At 48.1% G+C, this 14734-nt stretch overlaps 1 protein-coding gene across 4 annotated transcripts in view; it reads right to left on the reverse strand.

Moving 5' to 3' along the window:
* The window catches only part of NFIB (nuclear factor I B), a 595118-nt gene that overhangs the window by 281244 nt on the left and 299140 nt on the right, over window positions 1-14734 (reverse strand). The window lies entirely within an intron of this gene.

A 14734-nucleotide genomic window follows, 5' to 3' on the forward strand; every position in this document is an offset into this window, starting at 1 on the left:
ACTGGCACCCTCCTATACACCATACAATGTACTCTACCCACACTGAGGACTATATAATACACTGGCACCCTCCTATACACCATATAATGTACTCTACCCACACTGAGGACTATATAATACACTGGCACCTTCCTATACACCATACAATGTACTCTACCCACACTGAGGACTATATAATACACTGGCACCTTCCTATACACCATACAATGTGCTCTACCCACACTGAGGACTATATAATACACTGGCACCCTCCTATACACCATACAATGTACTCTACCCACACTGAGGACTATATAATACACTGGCACCCTCCTATACACCATATAATGTACTCTACCCACACTGAGGACTATATAATACACCGGCACCTTCCTATACACCATACAATGTACTCTACCCACACTGAGGACTATATAATACACCGGCACCTTCCTATACACCATACAATGTACTCTACCCACACTGAGGACTATATAATACACTGGCACCTTCCTATACACCATACAATGTGCTCTACCCACACTGAGGACTATATAATACACTGGCACCCTCCTATACACCATACAATGTACTCTACCCACACTGAGGACTATATAATACACTGGCACCCTCCTATACACCATATAATGTACTCTACCCACACTGCCAACCTCCTATACACCATACAATGTGCTCTACCCACACTGAGGACTATATAATACACTGGCACCCTCCTATACACCATACAATGTACTCTACCCACACTGAGGACTATATAATACACTGGCACCTTCCTATACACCATACAATGTACTCTACCCACACTGAGGACTATATAATACACTGGCACCCTCCTATACACCATATAATGTACTCTACCCACACTGAGGACTATATAATACACTGGCACCCTCCTATACACCATACAATGTACTCTACCCACACTGAGGAATATATAATACACTGGCACCCTCCTATACACCATACAATGTACTCTACCCACACTGAGGACTATATAATACACTGGCACCCTCCTATACACCATACAATGTGCTCTACCCACACTGAGGACTATATAATACACTGGCACCCTCCTGTACACCATACAATGTGCTCTACCCACACTGAGGACTATATAATACACTGGCACCCTCCTGTACACCATACAATGTACTCTACCCACACTGAGGACTATATAATACACTGGCACCTTCCTATACACCATACAATGTGCTCTACCCACACTGAGGACTATATAATACACTGGCACCCTCCTATACACCATACAATGTACTCTACCCACACTGAGGACTATATAATACACTGGCACCCTCCTATACACCATACAATGTGCTCTACCCACACTGAGGACTATATAATACACTGGCACCTTCCTATACACCATACAATGTGCTCTACCCACACTGAGGACTATATAATACACTGGCACCCTCCTATACACCATACAATGTGCTCTACCCACACTGAGGACTATAGAATACACTGGCACCCTCCTATACACCATACAATGTGCTCTACCCACACTGAGGACTATATAATACACTGGCACCCTCCTATACACCATACAACGTACTCTACCCACACTGAGGACTATATAATACACTGGCACCCTCCTATACACCATACAATGTGCTCTACCCACACTGAGGACTATATAATACACTGGCACCCTCCTATACACCATACAACGTACTCTACCCACACTGAGGACTATATAATACACTGGCACCCTCCTATACACCATACAACGTACTCTACCCACACTGAGGACTATATAATACACTGGCACCCTCCTATACACCATACAACGTGCTCTACCCACACTGAGGACTATATAATACACTGGCACCCTCCTATACACCATACAATGTGCTCTACCCACACTAAGGACTATATAATACACTGGCACCCTCCTATACACCATACAATGTGCTCTACCCACACTAAGGACTATATAATACACTGGCACCCTCCTATACACCATACAATGTGCTCTACCCACACTGAGGACTATATAATACACTGGCACCCTCCTATACACCATACAATGTGCTCTACCCACACTGCCAACCTCCTATACACAATACAATGTGCTCTACCCACACTGAGGACTATATAATACACTGGCACCCTCCTATACACCATACAATGTGCTCTACCCACACTGTTGACTATATAATACACTGGCACCCTCCTATACACCATACAATGTACTCTACCCACACTGCCAACCTCCTATACACCATACAATGTGCTCTACCCACACTGAGGACTATATAATACACCGGCACCTTCCTATACACCATACAATGTACTCTACCCACACTGAGGACTATATAATACACTGGCACCCTCCTATATACCATACAATGTGCTCTACCCACACTGCCAACCTCCTATACACCATACAATGTGCTCTACCCACAATGAGAACTATATAATACACTGGCACCTTCCTATACACCATACAATGTACTCTACCCACACTGAGGACTATATAATACACTGGCACCCTCCTATACACCATACAATGTGCTCTACCCACAATGAGAACTATATAATACACTGGCACCTTCCTATACACCATACAATGTACTCTACCCACACTGAGGACTATATAATACACTGGCACCTTCCTATACACCATACAATGTACTCAACCCACACTGCCAACCTCCTATACACCATACAATGTGCTCTACCCACACTGCCAACCTCCTATACACCATACAATGTGCTCTACCCACACTGCCAACCTCCTATACACCATACAATGTGCTCTACCCACACTGAGGACCATATAATACACTGGCACCCTCCTATACACCATACAATGTACTCTACCCACACTGAGGACTATAAAATACACTGGCACCCTCCCATACACCATACAATGTACTCTACCCACACTGAGGACTATAGAATACACTGGCACCCTCCTATACACCATACAATGTGCTCTACCCACACTGAGGACTATATAATACACTGGCACCCTCCTATACACCATACAACGTACTCTACCCACACTGAGGACTATATAATACACTGGCACCCTCCTATACACCATACAATGTGCTCTACCCACACTGAGGACTATATAATACACTGGCACCCTCCTATACACCATACAACGTACTCTACCCACACTGAGGACTATATAATACACTGGCACCCTCCTATACACCATACAACGTACTCTACCCACACTGAGGACTATATAATACACTGGCACCCTCCTATACACCATACAACGTGCTCTACCCACACTGAGGACTATATAATACACTGGCACCCTCCTATACACCATACAATGTGCTCTACCCACACTAAGGACTATATAATACACTGGCACCCTCCTATACACCATACAATGTGCTCTACCCACACTAAGGACTATATAATACACTGGCACCCTCCTATACACCATACAATGTGCTCTACCCACACTGAGGACTATATAATACACTGGCACCCTCCTATACACCATACAATGTGCTCTACCCACACTGCCAACCTCCTATACACAATACAATGTGCTCTACCCACACTGAGGACTATATAATACACTGGCACCCTCCTATACACCATACAATGTGCTCTACCCACACTGTTGACTATATAATACACTGGCACCCTCCTATACACCATACAATGTACTCTACCCACACTGCCAACCTCCTATACACCATACAATGTGCTCTACCCACACTGAGGACTATATAATACACCGGCACCTTCCTATACACCATACAATGTACTCTACCCACACTGAGGACTATATAATACACTGGCACCCTCCTATATACCATACAATGTGCTCTACCCACACTGCCAACCTCCTATACACCATACAATGTGCTCTACCCACAATGAGAACTATATAATACACTGGCACCTTCCTATACACCATACAATGTACTCTACCCACACTGAGGACTATATAATACACTGGCACCCTCCTATACACCATACAATGTGCTCTACCCACAATGAGAACTATATAATACACTGGCACCTTCCTATACACCATACAATGTACTCTACCCACACTGAGGACTATATAATACACTGGCACCTTCCTATACACCATACAATGTACTCAACCCACACTGCCAACCTCCTATACACCATACAATGTGCTCTACCCACACTGCCAACCTCCTATACACCATACAATGTGCTCTACCCACACTGCCAACCTCCTATACACCATACAATGTGCTCTACCCACACTGAGGACCATATAATACACTGGCACCCTCCTATACACCATACAATGTACTCTACCCACACTGAGGACTATAAAATACACTGGCACCCTCCCATACACCATACAATGTACTCTACCCACACTGAGGACTATATAATACACTGGCACCCTCCTATACACCATACAATGTACTCTACCCACACTGAGGACTATATAATACACTGGCACCCTCCTATACACCATACAATGTACTCTACCCACACTAAGGACTATATAATACACTGGCACATTCCTATACACCATACAATGCTCTCTACTCACACTGCCAACCTCCTATACACCATACAATGTGCTCTACCCACACTGAGGACTATATAATACACTGGCACCTTCCTATACACCATACAATGTACTCTACCCACACTGAGGACTATATAATACACTGGCACCTTCCTACACACCATACAATGTACTCTACCCACACTGAGGACTATATAATACACTGGCACCTTCCTATACACCATACAATGTACTCTACCCACACCGAGGACTATATAATACATTGCACCCTCCTATACACCATACCATGTACTCTATCCACGCCGAGGACTATATAGTACACTGGCACCCTCCTATACACCATACAATGTGCTCTACCCACACCGAGGACTATATAATACACTGGCACCCTCCTATACACCATACAATGTGCTCTACCCACACTGAGGACTATATAATACACTGGCACCCTCCTATACACCATACAATGTACTCTACCCACACTGCCAACCTCCTATACACCATACAATGTGCTCTACCCACACTGAGGACTATATAATACACTGGCACCTCCCTATACACCATACAATGTACTCTACCCACACTGAGGTCTATATAATACACTGGCACCCTCCTATATACCATACAATGTGCTCTACCCACACTGCCAACCTCCTATACTCCATACAATGTGCTCTACCCACACTGAGGGCTATATAATACACTGGCACCCTCCTATACACCATACAATGTGCTCTACCCACACTGAGGACTATATAATACACTGGCACCTTCCTATACACCATACAATGTGCTCTACCCACACCGAGGACTATATAATACACTGGCACCTTCCTATACACCATACAATGTGCTCTACCCACACCGAGGACTATATAATACACTGGCACCCTCCTATACACCATACAATGTACTCTATAAACACCGAGGACTATATAATACACTGGCACCCTCCTATATACCATACAATGTACTCTAGCCACACTGAGGACTATATAATACACTGGCACCCTCCTATACACCATACAATGTGCTCTACCCACACTAAGGACTATATAATACACTGGCACCCTCCTATACATCATACAATGTACTCTACCCACACTGCAGACTATATAATACACTGGCACCCTCCTGTACACCATACAATGTACTCTACCCACACTGAGGACTATATAATACACTGGCACCCTCCTATACACCATATAATGTACTCTACCCACACTGAGGACAATACCCTGGCACCCTCCTATACACCATACAATGTACTCTACCCACACTGCTAACCTCCTATACACCATACAATGTACTCTACCCACACGGCCAACCTCCTATACACCATACAATGTACTCAACCCATACTGCCAACCTCCTATACACCATACAATGTACTCTTCCCACACAGAGGACTATATAATACACTGGTACCCTCCTATACACTATACAATGTACTCTACCCACACTGGGGACTATATAATACACTGGCACCCTCCTATACACCATATAATGTACTCTACCCACACTGAGGACTATATAATACACTGGCACCCTCCTATACACCATATAATGTACTCTACCCATACTGCCAACCTCCTATACACCATACAATGTACTCTACCCACACTGCCAACCTCCTATACACCATACAATGTACTCTACCCACACTGCCAACCTCCTATACACCATACAATGTACTCTACCCACACTACCAACCTCCTATACACCATACAATGTACTCTACCCACACTGCCAACCTCCTATACACCATACAATGTACTCTACCCATACTGCCAACCTCCTATACACCATACAATGTACTCTTCCCACACTGAGGACTATATAATACACTGGTACCCTCCTATACACCATACAATGTACTTTACCCACACTGAGGACTATATAATAGACTGGCCCCCTCCTATACACCATACAACGTGCTCTACCCACACTGAGGACTATATAATACACTCCTAAACACTATACCCACTATACCATGCAATGTGCTCTTCCCAGACTGGCACCATACTACACCCAATACAATACACTGCCACCCTCTTATACACTATACCCACCATACCATACAGTGTTCTCTACCCAGACTGGCACCCTCCTATACACTATATGCACTATACCCGGCCTACAGTGTGCTCTACCCAGACTGGCACCCTCATAGACACTATATCATACAGTGTGCTCTACCCAGACCGGTACCCTCATAGACACAATGCCATACAGTGTGCTCTACCCAGACTAGCACCCTCCTATACATTATACCATACAATAAGCTCTATCCAGACTGGTACCATTATATTCTGAATACATTATATTACACTGCCAGCCTCCTATACACTGTACAATGTGCTGCATTTACACTGGCACCCTCCTAGACACTATACTTAATATTCTATACAGTGTGCCCTACCCAGGCTGGCACCATCCTGGACACTATACCCACTATACCATACAGTGTGCTCTACCCAGACTGGCACCCCGCTATACTGAATACAACATAATACACTGCCACCCTCATAAACGCTATACGATGCAAAGTGGTCTACCCAGACTGGCACCCCACTATACTGAATACAATACCATATACTTGCACCCTCATATACACTATACAATGTGCTGCACCTGCACTGGCACCCTGCTATACTGAATACAATATAATGTTCTGCACCTAGCCTGGCACCGTACTAAGTGTACACTATACTGTATATATAGTGTGCTCTACCCAGAATGGCACCATACTATGCACAACACTATATAATGTGCTCTACTGAGGCTAGGAGCATGGCATACTGATTACTATACAATGCATGACCAATGCAGTATAACTTTCTGCACCCAGGCTGGCAAGGTGCCATGCTGAATGCAATTTAATCTCCAGAGCCTCTCCCATCCTCTGGAACTCCCTGCCCCAGTATGTTCGATCAGCCCCTACCCTGTCAACCTTTAGGAGATCCCTGAAAACTCATTTATTCAGGGAAGCCTATCCCACACCCACATAACTGTCCCTGAGCCACCCCCGTCAAATCATTCTCTGCAGCTATTACCTTATGTACCACCACCCCCTCTCTTTAGAATGTAAGCTCTACGAGCAGGGCCCTCCTGTACCTTTTGTATTGAACTGTACTGTAATTGTGTTGTCCCCTCTGTACATTGTAAAGCGATGCGTAAACTGTTGGCGCTATATAAATCGTGAATAATAATAACAATACTAATAATAATATGTTCTACCTAGCCTTGTACTCTAGTATGATGAATGCATTGTAATGTGCTACACATAGGCTGGCACTATGGCATGTGGAGTGCAAAGTAATTTGCAGCATCTAGGCTGGCATTGTGGCATGCTAAGTCTAATGAAATGTGCTGCACATAGGCTGGCACTATGGTTGGACATATACAATACACTGTGCTGCATTTAGGCTGGCACAGTGGCATGCTGAATGTAACACAATGGGTTGCACTCTGGCTGGCACCATGGCATGCTCAATACAGTATATAGTGCTGGCTTTAAGCTGGCACTATGGCATTATGAATACAATATCATGGACTGCACTTGGGCTGGCACTATAGCATGGTGAATACAGTAAAAGGTGCTGCACCTAGGCTAGCACGATGGCATGCCAAGTGCAATGTAATGTGCTGGCCCTAAGCTGACACTATGATATGATGGATACAATATAATGTGTTGCACACAGCCTAGCACTATGGCACAAAGAAAACAATGTTATGTGCTGCACCTGGCTGTCATGATGAATGCATTATAATGTGCTGCACCCAGGCTGGCACTATGGCACAAAGAATAACAATACAATGTGCAGCACCTAGGCTGGCACTGTGGCATAAAGAATACAATGTACTGTGCTATACCTAGGCTTGCACTGCAGGAAGCTGAATGTAATGTAATGTGCTGCCACTATAAATAAGTTGCACAGTGCACACTAGTGAAGTGTCTGTTCATCCTGTCATGCCAGCTTGGGTGCACACATATAACCCACCGCCATGGATATTTGCATTGGAAGGTGTTATAGTGCACAGTACAGACTCCTAATAATGTAATGGCTGTGCCACGTACAACTATACAATATCTGCAATACAGCAAAGCAGAAGCTTCACCACCCATATATGTGTGCCCTCCACAGAGCACCCCTGCAGCCTCTTCCCTGGCTCTTTTCACCCCCCATATGTGTGTGCCCTCCACAGAGCACCCCTGCAGCCTCTTCCCTGGCTCTCTTCACCCCCCATATGTGTGTGCTCTCCACAGAGCACCCCTTCAGCCTCTTCCCTGTCTCCCTTCCCTTCATATGTCTTGCCCTCCACAGAGCACCCCTGCAGCCTCTTCCCTGGCTCCCTTCCCTCCGTATGCAGTATGCCCTCCACAGAGCACCCCTGCAGCCTCTTCCCTGGATGCCTTCATCCCCCCATATGCCTGTGCCCTCCACAGAGCACCCCTGCAGCCTCTTCCCTGGCTCCCTTCACCCCCTATATGCCTGTGCCCTCCACAGAGCACCCCTGCAGCCTCTTCCCTGGCTCCCTTCCCTCCATATGTCTGTGCCCTCCACAGAGACCCCTGGAGCCTCTTCACTGGCTCCTTTTATCCCCCATATGTCTGTGCCCTCCACAGAGCACCCCCGCAGGCTCTTCCCTGGCTCCCTTCACCCCGCAAATGTGTGTGCCCTCCACAGACCACCCCTGCAGCCTCTTTCCTGGCTCTCTTCCCTCCATATATCTGTGCCCTCCACAGAGCACCCCTCCAGCCTCTTCCCTGGCTCCCTTCACCCCCCATATGCCTGTGCCCTCCACAGAGCACTCCTGCAGCCTCTTTCCTGGCTCCCTTCCCTCCATATATCTGTGCCCTCCACAGAGCACCCTTGCAGCCTCTTCCCTGGCTCCCTTCACCCCCCATATGTGTGTGCCCTCCACAGAGCACCCCTGCAGCCTCTTTCCTGGCTCCCTTCTCTTCATATGTTTTGCCCTCCACAGAGCACCCCTGTGGCATCTTCCCTGGCTCCCTTCAACCCCCTTATGTCTGTACCCTCCACAGAGCACCCCTGAAGCCTCTTCCCTAGCTCCCTTCACCCCCCCATATGTCTGTACCCTCCACAGATCACCCCTGCAGCCTCTTCCCTGACTCCCTTCCCTCTGTATGCAGTATGCCCTCCACAGAGCACCCCTGCAGCCTCTTCCCTGGCTCCCTTCATCCCCCTATATGCCCGTGCCCTCCACACAGCACCCCTGTAGCCTCTTCCCTGGCTCCCTTCACCTCCCACATGTGTGTGCCCTCCACAGAGCACCCCTGCAGCCTCTTCCCTGGCTCCCTTCACCCCCCCATATGTCTGTGCCAACCACAGAGCACCCCTACAGCCACTTCCCTGCCTCCCTTTACCCCCCATATGTCTGTGCCATCCAGAGAGCACCCCTGCAGCCTCTTCCCTGGCTCCCTTGACCCCCATATGTCTGTGCCCTACACAGAGCACCCCTGCAGCCTCTTCCCTGGCTCAGTTCACCCCGCATAGCTGTGCCCTCCACAGAGCACCCCTGCAGCCTCTTCCCTAGCTCCCTTCAACCCCCATGTGTCTGTGCCCTCCACAAAGCACCCCTGCAGCCTCTTCCCTGTCTCTCTTCAACCCCCATATGTCTGTGCCCTCCACAGAGCACCCCTGCAGCCTCTTCCCTGGCTCCCTTCACTCCCCATATGTCTGTGCCCTTCTCTGTACAGAGCACCCCTGCAGCCTCTTCCCTGGCTCCCTTCCTTCCAAATGCAGTATGCCCTCCACAGAGCACCCCTGCAGCCACTTTCCTGGCTGCCTTCATCCCCCATATGTGTGTGCCCTCTACAGAGCACCCCTGCAGCCTCTTCCCTGGCTCCCTTCATCCCCCTATATGCCTGTGCCCTCTGAAGAGCACCCCTGCAGCCTCTTCCCTGGCTCCCTTCCCTCCATATGTCTGTGCCCTCCACAGAGCACCCCTGCAGCCTCTACCCTGGCTCACTTCACCCAGCATATGTGTGTGCCCTCCACAGAGCACCCCTGCAGCCTCTTCCCTGGCTCCCTTCCTTCCGAATGCAGTATGCCCTCCACAGAGCACCCCTGTAGCCACTTTCCTGGCTGCCTTCATCCCCCCATATGTGTGTGCCCTCTACAGAGCACCCCTGCAGCCTCTTCTCTGGCTCCCTTCATCCTCCTATATGCCTGTGCCCTCTGAAGAGCACCCCTGCAGCCTCTTCCCTGGCTCCCTTCATCCTCCTATATGCCTGTGCCCTCTGAAGAGTACCCCTGCAGCCTCTACCCTGGCTCACTTCACCCCGCATTTGTGTGTGCCCTCCACAGAGCACCCCTGCAGCCTCTTCCCTGGCTCTCTTCCCTCCGTATGCAGTATGCCCTCCACAGAGCACCCCTGCAGCCTCTTCCCTGGCTCTCTTCCCTCCGTATGCAGTATGCCCTCCACAGAGCACCCCTGCAGCCTCTTCCCTGGCTCCCTTCACCCTCCATATATGTCTGTGCCCTCCACAGAGCACCCCTGCAGCCTCTTCCCTGACTCTCTTCCCTCCATATGCAGTATGCCCTCCAGAGCACCCCTGCAGCCTCTTCCCTGGCTCCCTTCACCCCCATATGTCTGTGCCCTCCATATATGTCTGTGCCCCCCCCCAGAGCACCCCTGCAGCCTCTTCCCTGGCTCCCTTCACCCCCCATATGTCTATGCCCTCCACAGAACACCCCTGCAGCCTCTTCCCTGGCTCCCTTCACCCCCATATGTCTGTGCCCTCCATATATGTCTGTGCCCTCCACAGAGCACCCCTGCAGCCTCTTCCCTGGCTCCCTTCACCCCCCCATATGTCTATGCCCTCCACAGAGCACCCCTGCAGCCTCTTCCCTGGCTCCCTTCACCCTCCATATGTCTATGCCCTCCACAGAACACCCCTGCAGCTTCTTCCTTGGCTCCCTTCACCCTCCATATGTCTATACCCTCCACAGAACACCCCTGCAGCTTCTTCCCTGGCTCCCTTCACCCCCATATGTCTGTACCCTCCACAGAGCACCCCTGCAGCCTCTTCCCTGACACCATTCCCTCCATATCCAGTGTGCCAAGAGAAGGTCAGGCAAGCAGATTACTTTTTGTAAAAGCGGTTGAGGAGTTGGGAAGAAGCCTGCCTTTTTCTACGCCCTGTGCCTCACCTCTGCCTCTCCCGCCCCTCTGCCCTCCCTCTCTGCGGTTATCTGGGGTGAGGGGAGCCGGGTGTGGCTGGAGCTCACTTTCTTAACTGTTTGGGTACCTCAGGAATAAAAAAAGAACTGTGTATAATAACAGGTTCACAGCAAGTCCTCATAAAATAAACTTTTCTTAAAAGAGTCTGACATATGGGAGGCACACAAGTCTACATTTGTCATTCTGGAAATATTATTATTACTATTGATTTATAGAGTTACCAGCATCATCTATTGCTCCTCTCTATGTGAGGTCAAGCTGGGGACAGGTCATTAACAAACGCAGGTATATGAAACACAAGAGCTTACAATCTAAAGAACACATAAATGCGAAACAGCCAGCATCCTTCATGGGCAAGCCAATGAGACAAATGTGCATGGAGGTAATACTTTTCAATGAAGAAAATGGTCACAATCTGAAACCCAATGTGACCTAAATGGCATGATACCAAAGGCTTTCATAGTGCTTCAAATATATTAGATCCACTTTTTATACCACCATTGCAGCAAATTTATTTCCTTTATATACAGACTAGCACACTACAATAAGGTACTTAAAGGGGTTGTAAAGGTTTTTTTTTTTTTTTAAATAACAAACATGTTATACTTACCTCCACTGTGCAGCTCGTTTTGCACAGAGTGGCCCCGAACCTGGTCTTTTGGGGTCCCTCGGCGGCTGTCTCAGCTCCTCCCCACAAGAACTAAACACCTTCATGCGAGCTCTCTTGCATGGTGTTTAGTTCTTGCGGGCGCGCTCCCGTGATACAGCCGGTAGCTATAGTCGCTGACTGTATCACTCGGCCCCGCCCCACGGCGCGCCGCGTCATTGGATGTGATTGACAGCAGCGCGAGCCAATGGCTGCGCTGATTTCAATCCATCCACTCTAGCCAATCAATGGCCAGGCTGTGCGGCGAAGAGGATGTCGGGGGCGAGCGCGGGACTTTCAAGGGGTCAGGTAAGTAAAACGGGGGGCTGGGGGGGCCGGCATTGTTGGATGTTTTTTCACCTTAATGCATAGCATTAAGGTGAAAAAACGTGAACCTTTACAACCCCTTAAAAGAGAAGTATTTCTTTATTTTAGAATCATACATACCTAAGTGATTGCAGCATCAGTCCGATGCTGCATCTGTCCCAGCCGGCTCTAAGGCTGATAACTGAGCGATCAAACACCGCTGATCGCTCGGTTCTCACAGCTCCCTGAGCAGAGAGCTCCTGTCAGTCACCCCTGTCTGCTCTGCACCTCCAGCGCTAACTGGAGCGCTGGGCTGTGAAGGGGCCAGGAATGGCTGTCTCAGACTCTCAGCGGCTCGCTGAGAGGTGGAGCCATGTGCCGGTCCAGGTATGTGGGCGGATCCCGACCACATGGCCACGATCTTTCCCAAGCCTGGACCAGCTCTGTGACGTCAGCCAGTGGGCTACAGCTCGCTGTCTGAGGAAAACAGGTCACAGGAGTGCAGAACAAACTGCACTGCTGTGAACCACAGGAGAAGTACAGCCAAACAAGCTTTGTCTGTATGTCTCCTTTAAAGAATATGTTACCCCAACATTTCATATTCCTGATATGTACCTGCTGTACCATGTATTTGTGATAAAAAGTATCCTGGTCTTTTTGTATTGCTTCCTTTGTCTGAAATACCTGGTGATCCTGCCAGTTATCCTGCTTTCCTATTTCAAGCTAACCAGGGTAGGGTAGAGAGCACATCCATCTTAGCGTGGCCACAGCCTGGCTGTCCTCCAATGGTCAGACTTGTGCTGACATGCTCCCCCTGCACAGCCATTCACTGGGAAGATCAGTGTTAACTTGTTTCTCCAACCTCAGCTCTCCAAGAACAGAGAATAAATTATCATGTAATATATTATATATCTATATTTTGCCTTTTTCTTCAATTCATAACATATACAGTACTTTAAAGTGATTGTAAAGTGTTGTTTTATTATTTTTATTTTTTAATTGTCAAATGGAAGGCTGACCGCAGGTCAGCCTGATTTTGTAGGAGGAGTCGGGATGTATTTTAACACGCCCTCCATCCTCCTTGCCTGTTGATGGTTTCTCTCGTGTCCCACCCACCCTTCCCCTTTTTTCTTGCTATTTCTTCTCTTTTACTTCTACTCGGGTATGCCCCCTTTTAGGCATACTGACCATGTGACTTTTGGCACACCCCAGGTCACTTTTCCTGTTTCCCCTCAGACCTTTCCTAATACGGTTACATGAGACTCCAAGTACAAACATGTTATACTTACCTCCTCTGTGCAGAGGTTTTGCACAGAGCAGCCTAGATCCTCCTCTTCTCGGGCCCCTCTTCGCCACTCCTGGCCCTTCCCTCCTGTCGAGTGCCCCCACAGCAAGCAGCTTGCTATGGGGGCACCCGAGCCGAGCTGCAGCTCCGTGTGTCCATTCAGACACGGAGCTGCCATTTGGCCCCACCCCCCTCTCTCCTGATTGGCTAACTGACTTTAATTGACAGCCATGGGAGCCAATGGCATCGCTGCGGTGTCTCAGTCAATCAGAAGGGAGAGTCCTGGATGGCCAAAGGAACTCATGGACTTCGCTGGACAGAGATGGGGCTCAGGTAAGTATTAGAGGTGCTGGGGAGGCTGCTACATGCAGAAGGCTTTTTATTTTAATGCATAGCATGCATTAAGATAAAAAACTTTACCTTTACATCTACTTTAAACCTTCAGATTATAAGCACTTTCCGCAGCTGATTTAATCACTTTCTGAGTATGCAGCTTCTCTATCTTTGAATCCTTGCCTATGTTCCAGTTTAAGCTAGTGCCATGACCACTTCCTGTTTCAGGGTGGCTCCTTTCTCTTGCAGAATCTTATGGAGCCACCCTTGCATGACTAGAGTTGTGTCTCCCTACACTGTTTGCATCAGTAGAAACACACAGCCCCATAGCCTAAGGCTGGCCATACATTATACAATTTTCTTGTACAACTTTCCTTTAGATTTACCAAAACCATATAATAGGAGGTCAAACCTTAACACTTTCAATTTGTATGCAATC

This window comes from Aquarana catesbeiana, linkage group LG01, assembly GCF_042186555.1.
Source record: "Aquarana catesbeiana isolate 2022-GZ linkage group LG01, ASM4218655v1, whole genome shotgun sequence".
In the NCBI taxonomy this organism is placed as follows: Eukaryota; Metazoa; Chordata; class Amphibia; order Anura; family Ranidae; genus Aquarana; species Aquarana catesbeiana.